The sequence below is a fragment of the Triticum dicoccoides genome, chromosome 7B (assembly GCF_002162155.2).
Source record: "Triticum dicoccoides isolate Atlit2015 ecotype Zavitan chromosome 7B, WEW_v2.0, whole genome shotgun sequence".
NCBI lineage: Eukaryota > Viridiplantae > Streptophyta > Magnoliopsida > Poales > Poaceae > Triticum > Triticum dicoccoides.
Window position 1 is genome coordinate 670,489,154 of NC_041393.1, and position 6,986 is coordinate 670,496,139.

Below are 6,986 nucleotides of genomic sequence, written 5' to 3' on the forward strand. Positions count from 1 at the left end.
ACTGCAGCCCTGAACGCTGTTTGTTGGTGTCCATCCTCACTCATAGAGTTGCCAGCTGTTTTTGGTGCGTTTTTTCTCCGCGGTGCAGAAGTAGATCGCTGCTGCCTATGTCCAGAAGACGTTTGTGCAGGTTCGTCAGGACGCACCGCCGGGTCACTAGTTGCCTGAGTGTTACTCGGTGGTGGCGCAGAAGTAGGTCGCTGTTGTCTAGATCCAGAAGGGGCTTGTGCAGGCCCTTCAGGACGCACCGCAGGGCCGCCAATTGCCTGAGAGTTACTCGATGGTGGCGCAGAACCATCAGCTGATGGTGGAGGACCACCAGAGGGCCCACTTGTTGGTGCTGCCGTTTTCTTCTTCTTTGACATGTTGAGATTTTTGATTTCATGATGCGCACCACGCATATGTTTCTTTACAATATTCGTTGCAGCATCTGACGCACTAGCAACCCGGGCAAGACTACCAAAATCCATCATCAAATTTGCATGCCTGAGTTCCTTCTTCGATTGTGGTGGCATCTCATCAGGTTGCTCTTCGACAGCAGGGGGTGCGTTGGGGATTGCCATAGGTGTCCATCTTCTAAGTATGTACTGTGCTGGGATTTCATCAACACCAAGTTGGTTGAAAACTTTCAAGATATGGCAGCAAAGCATGACGTCCCTCTCAATCTTGCAGCAGTCACATCTGTAGTCTCCAGCACCAGCTTCCACCGTGACAAAATAGCCCCTAGAACCATATTTGGCAACCCACTCTTGATTGGGGTAAACCTCATACAAGTTTTCACCATGCGGTCGCACATTGTACCTTGTAGTCAACTGAAACTCATCACGAAACTTCTCATACAAGTCCCTAGTATACGATCCGTACGCCTGTTTCTTTATTGGGTAAGATGACCACATTTCAGTCTGTAAATGTGTTGTCCTGTAGTCTTTTGAACCCTCCCGGACTAGTATGTGTGTTTGGATTTTCTGATATTGCTTCACAAAGTTCAAAATGGACTTGTGTGGGTTCACATATCGCTTAAGGACAGCATTGAACCCATCGCTGCGTTGAGTTGACTGCAAGAAAGGGAAGAATTGGTGCTTGAAGTAGCAGGGTACCCATGTCTCTCTGTACTTGTATAGATTCTCGAAGTGAGAGTCAGTCATAGCCTCATACTTCATCATCAGCTCACACCACCCTGCCTCAAATTCTTCCGGCGTCAAGCTAAAGTCAACACAGTTGTTGAAATCTTCTGACAAGCCAGGGTTTCTCCCCAGCAATGCTCCAAGCTTTTCTTGTGTTTTTTTCATAATATGCCAGCGGCAACAGCGGTGCACACTTGTAGGAAAGATCTTTTTAATTGACTGTGCCATTGCGATGTCTTGGTCGGCTATGATGTTGGTGGGTGCTACATTATGCATTGCCTCAAGGAAGGTTTGGAATAGCCAATCAAAGCTTGACGCCAACTCTTGCCAGCCCAACATGAATGATTGCCCATGCCTGTTAATCCAAATGAATGGTGCAAAGGGCATATTGTACATGTTAGTCATATACGTTGTGTCAAAGGAGATACAATCATGATAAGATTCCACGTATGCCTTCCTTGCTGCACCATCGACCCAGAAAATATTCTCAACCCTGTCTTCCTCATCATATTTTATCTTGTAAAAAAATCTGGATCCTCTCTCTGCTGATCGTTAAAGTAAGCAACTGTCTCTATCATATCCCCTTCTTTTGTATCATCCTTGTTCAAGAGCGTCTTGAGGTTTGTAATGTGCTTAGTGCTATATGGTACAATGAGTTCTTTCCCATAGAAATCTGACATGATGTGCATCATACGACCTGTTGACATGAAGTCACAATGGTGGTCAATCCTTTTTCCACACAAAAACAACGCCAAAAATAGCTTCTTTTTTGTTTTCAGCAAGGCAACTCAAATGCAAAGCTTGGGCAATTCATGAAGCTATACAAGCAACTACAACCATACGCCTAAGGAACACATGAGCAAAATACACAAAACAAACCAGGGGGGTAACTATGCATTAGTGAGCAAGTTGACCCCATCTGGAAACAAGTACTATTGTACATTTTAGCTACAAAGAGATTAATCATAGGCAAGTTCAGATTCAACACCAAATTTATTTTATAAAAAAACTAGGCAAGTAGGAACTTTTGCATTGAGCAAGAAATAGATAAACATTAGGCAAGTCCAGCATCCAGAAACAAATTAGGCATTTTATATCTTTTTGTACTGTTATAAGCAATTTAGTGTCACTATCAAGCAACTAAGGCATATGTTTGAAGCAAATTAGTGACATGTTTCAAGCAAAATCAGGTATTTGTTGATGGGCTAAGAAACACACAACCAGTAGGCATGTCCAAGTTCTTAATGTTAGAAGATAGGGGGGAGGTGGGTGTGGTTCAAAACCTGTAGTTAAATTGCAGTTATGAAGGTGAGTAAGGAAGGCCCTTTCTTCTGGCGGTATCCCTTGGTGTGATCGCAAATACTTAGTCAAACATGGCTTGTCAATCAACGGATGGTTGTGCTCGCTAACAAAGTAGATCACCTCCCATCTGCCATCTATTACCTTCACAATCATCTTAGCTTTGCAACCAGTTTGCATAATTTTATCTCTTTTTCGTTTCTTGCTCCTCTTTTTGCCCTTACTATCATCATCAAGAAAGACAATAGCCTCATCTTCATTATCATCTTTTGCTTGCTCAACAATGTCATCTAGCACGGGAATCTTTTCTGCCCCTCCGTCATCAACATCAGGCTTTCAAAACTTGTGGCAAACAAACTGTTGTTTTATCAACTCCCCAGTTTTCACATCCTTCCTTGAACTATTCATTTTGATTGAAAAACCCATTTGCAAGGAATATGCATTGTAATGCACCTTGGCATCTTCCAAAGTGTCGAACCTCATGCCCACGTAAGGCTCCTTGGGCTGTGACCAAGGTTCATCATCATTTTCAGCACCCAAACCATTACCAACAGTTCCACCGGTATCACCTGCAGCACCTGTGCCATCAAGGGTATGAGCATCACTCCCAGCTGTTACAGCTGTAGGTACTTGTGTACTGCCCGGAGCACGCCCCCCATGACTTGACTGCCCATCTGTCTCCATTGCTTTTCTAGCAGCACCATCGACTCTTTGCATGATAGGGGGATTAGGTGATTCCGCCACAAATTCTGCATTTCCAGCAGCATGTTGTGTACAGTACAATGGATCATCATTATTTTCAGCTGGTTCCTCATTCAGGTCAATCATTGTCAACCTGTTTATTTATTTCAATTGGGAAAAATTAAAGCAAGTCAGCACAGGGATGTAAGCAAGTAGCACACTAAATACAGGCAAGCCAATAGCACAGCTACCCAAGCACACAAAAATAGCTCAATCATGTTCAACCTGTGCATTTTTTCAACCAGAAAAATTAAAGCAATTTACGTTGTTGAGGCAAGCTAGTACCACACCAAACTCAGGCAAGCAAACAACACAGCAACGCAAGCACACCAGAGTCACAAGATAGCATTCATTTTGTGTTTTTTAAGGATGCAATTGAACATAACCAGGCAATTCAAAGTGCACTATCAGGCAATCCAAATCATATAACCAGGCAAGTCAAACTATATATGTCAGGCAATATATTATTTTCAGAAAATGCATGGTTTTTTGTACTAATGAATCATGTTTGTACATATAGCATAGGCTTATTTTTTGTGTTTCATAATATATTTTCTTATTTTGTTTTTCTTAAATGCAGGCAACATTGATTTTGGGAAAGTAAAGCATCCTGCCATAGAAGTGCTATTTTGAAGTGTCTTCAGAATGGAACTCACTACCAAATCAGAGAGATTAGAGCATGTTTAGTGTTAGGAAAAACTCAAGTTAGCAGTTATGTGCATGATCGCTCTTTTATATTCAGACTATTTCTGCTTTCAGTACCTATGTTTTTGTGTTAGAAAGAACTTAAGTTGACAGTTTTAGGTTTCATCTTTATAGCAGCAAGCTTTTTGTTTGTTTTGGATATGCTTAGTATGTTTTGAAGTAACGTTTTACAGTTAATAGTTGTTAGTATATGGCTTTTCTTGTTTTTTTCCTTCTTTTGCAGGATGAAATACTAATAAATTTGCAACTGCATCCTGGCAACTTTCCCTTTCTTGGATGATGGTGAAGGATATGCTGTAACAAAGGTAAATCGTACTACACAACTGTCTCTTGTTTTTTAGTTGCAATTTTTAGTTACATTTATTCTTTCAGTGTTTTTTTACTATTGAAACCAAGGAATAATGGAAACAAATGACCAAGAGGAATCTTTTTCTAGCTTCTTCAAGAGTTTCCTTGACATCATTAGCTTAATCCTATAATGCAAGTTGCTCCAATCAGCCATTTGTTTTTGGTCCACATGCTCCAAAAAGATCTGCTAGGGGGAAAAAGCCTTGTTTTTTGCCTTTTTTCCATAGTGATCTCAGTATTCATCGTGTTATAATTGTCTTATAAGGTTCAAAAGTGTTCATGATTTGCCATGTCATAAGTTTCCAAAGTTGTGTGCATACATATACTTAGTTGCCTCATTATAGCACTGTTCTTGCTCAAACAGTATGTCTAACTTGCCAAAAGCATTAGGTTTCAAATTTTATAGCACTGTTCTTGCTCAAACAGTATGTCTAACTTGCCAATAAGCAATTAATAGAACTGGAACACATCAGAAATAGATCATAATCATCATACCACTGTTCCCCCCCTAATGTTTTTGTCTACAAATTACAAATGTGTTCATATGCAACAGATTTGCAAACAGAATTTGAAAACTGGCAAGAACTATCACTTAGGGTGCACAACACTACTAAATTTTGCCCAAATCAGGGGGCTGAAACTTGCCTAAACATCAAACTAAACATGCTTAACATCACATCTTTTTTACACAATGTTTTGCACAACTACAGCCTTGTACAAATCATGGGGAAAGAGAAGGGGGGTCTGGAAGTGAGCTAAATCTGACCTTTTTGCCTTAATTTTTTTGCCTTTTGCAAGGCAATCAGGAATGAGGCACCTTGGTTTTGCCTAGAGAAGAAACACTAATGGAGCCTCCATTGGAGGGCTATGAAGGTTTTCTGGATCTGGAAGTAGTGAGGGAGAAGGGGCGTGCTGTCCTTTTTGGCTTGGGAGAGAAGAAGATGGGGCTGGGGGTTAGGTGAGGAGAAAAGAAGGGGAAAAGAAGACGCGCAGGGGTGGGGAGGGATCGGGCGAAGGGGGGGACCAGGTGATTTTGCCCGCTCGATGGTTGGTTGCGGGAATTAGGAGAAGTGACCAGATGCTTTCCTATCCTGGAAAGGTGGGTAGAAACTTGCTATATTTGGGCTGGCTGCCAGGAAACGCTAGGGAGCACCCGGCTGCTCCCTAGACGCGTCCAAAAAACAAAGATTGCATCTGACGTTGGTGAACCAAAAGGAAAGAATCCACCGTTCCTTTGCCTCCTTCCATAAATACTACAACGATGAAAAGAAAAAAAAATAGATTCGTTTGATGACCATTGAAAGTCCGGAAATTCAAAATGAAAAAAAAAAGATTGCATCTGACGTTGGTGAACCAAAAGGAAAGAATCCACCGTTCCTTAGAAAATGATCTCCTTCCATAAATACTGCACCGATGAAAAGGAAGAAAAAAAAGATCCGTTTGATGACCATTGAAAGTCCGGTAATTCAATGGTTTCCCGATTCAAAGAGGAAAGACATTTACGCAAAAAAAGAAAAAAAAACATTTCTAACTCTACTCCTGGCAGCTGGAACGTAACATATACTAGATCGTTCCGTCCAAAAAACAAAAATGACACGTACAGTTGGTGTTCAAAAAACAAGAAAAGCATCCATTGGTTCCTTGAAAAAAGGATAAACTCTTTCCACAAAAAATCCAGATAGATCCATTTGCTGTCCAATTAAAGTCCATAAATAAATTCTTCTACCAATAGACAACGGAAAAAATACTCACGCAAAGAAGGGAAACCATCTGTCCCTAAAAAAATGAAATCTAGGTAACATGTAATCTAGCCTTGGATTCATATGATTCTTTGGAGGTGATGATTGCTAATACATATTTGCATAAGCATATATAGTACGTCTATGCATATCTTTTGTTTTGTCCTTATAACAGAGAGAAAAATTAGCTAATGAAACATCTTTGTATACGTATTAATCAGTGCATCAACAAAAAAAAGAATCTGGAGGTATCATGCGCCACATAAATCTAATATGAATGCATGATATGTTTTAGTACAATATAAACACATGATTGTCTATGCGATATATTAGATATGTATAATAAGGATAGAAAATTTTAAAATTTCCATCCACATTAATCATAACAGATTTTTTTTAAGAATTCATTGGTAGAGAAAAAAACCTTCTAATGTGAATAATATTTGGTTCTTATATAGTATAATAAGAATACACAACTTCCCCTTTTAAAATATGTATATTATTTCCTACAATATCACGTGTGTTCACACAAAGTAATGCATGCATGTGTCCATTATTGTATATAGAAACAAAGTATTTATAATTCTACTGTTCTTCCTTGGCAAAAAGAAATATGTATTTCTTCTTTTAGGTTAATTAAGAAAGGAAGATAAATGCTACGATAGAACACTTGATTTTATACTGTCATGTATGTTGACACAAATTCATGCATGCATGTGTCCATTATTGTATATAGAAACAAAGTATTTATAATTCTACCATTCTTCCTTGGCAAAACGAAATATGTATTTCTTCTTTTCGGTTCACTAAGAAAGGAAGATAAATGCTACAATCGAACACTTTATTTTATACCTCTTAGAAACTTATAGATCACAACTGCATGATACATACAATAACTTTTGCATCTGTAATCATGTTTTCTACCAACATAACTAATATACACTTATATAACCTGCATAAAGTAGCACATCCTTATTTCCACATATGTTCTACAAATCCGACGTGATTTGCCATCACACAGCGATATTAC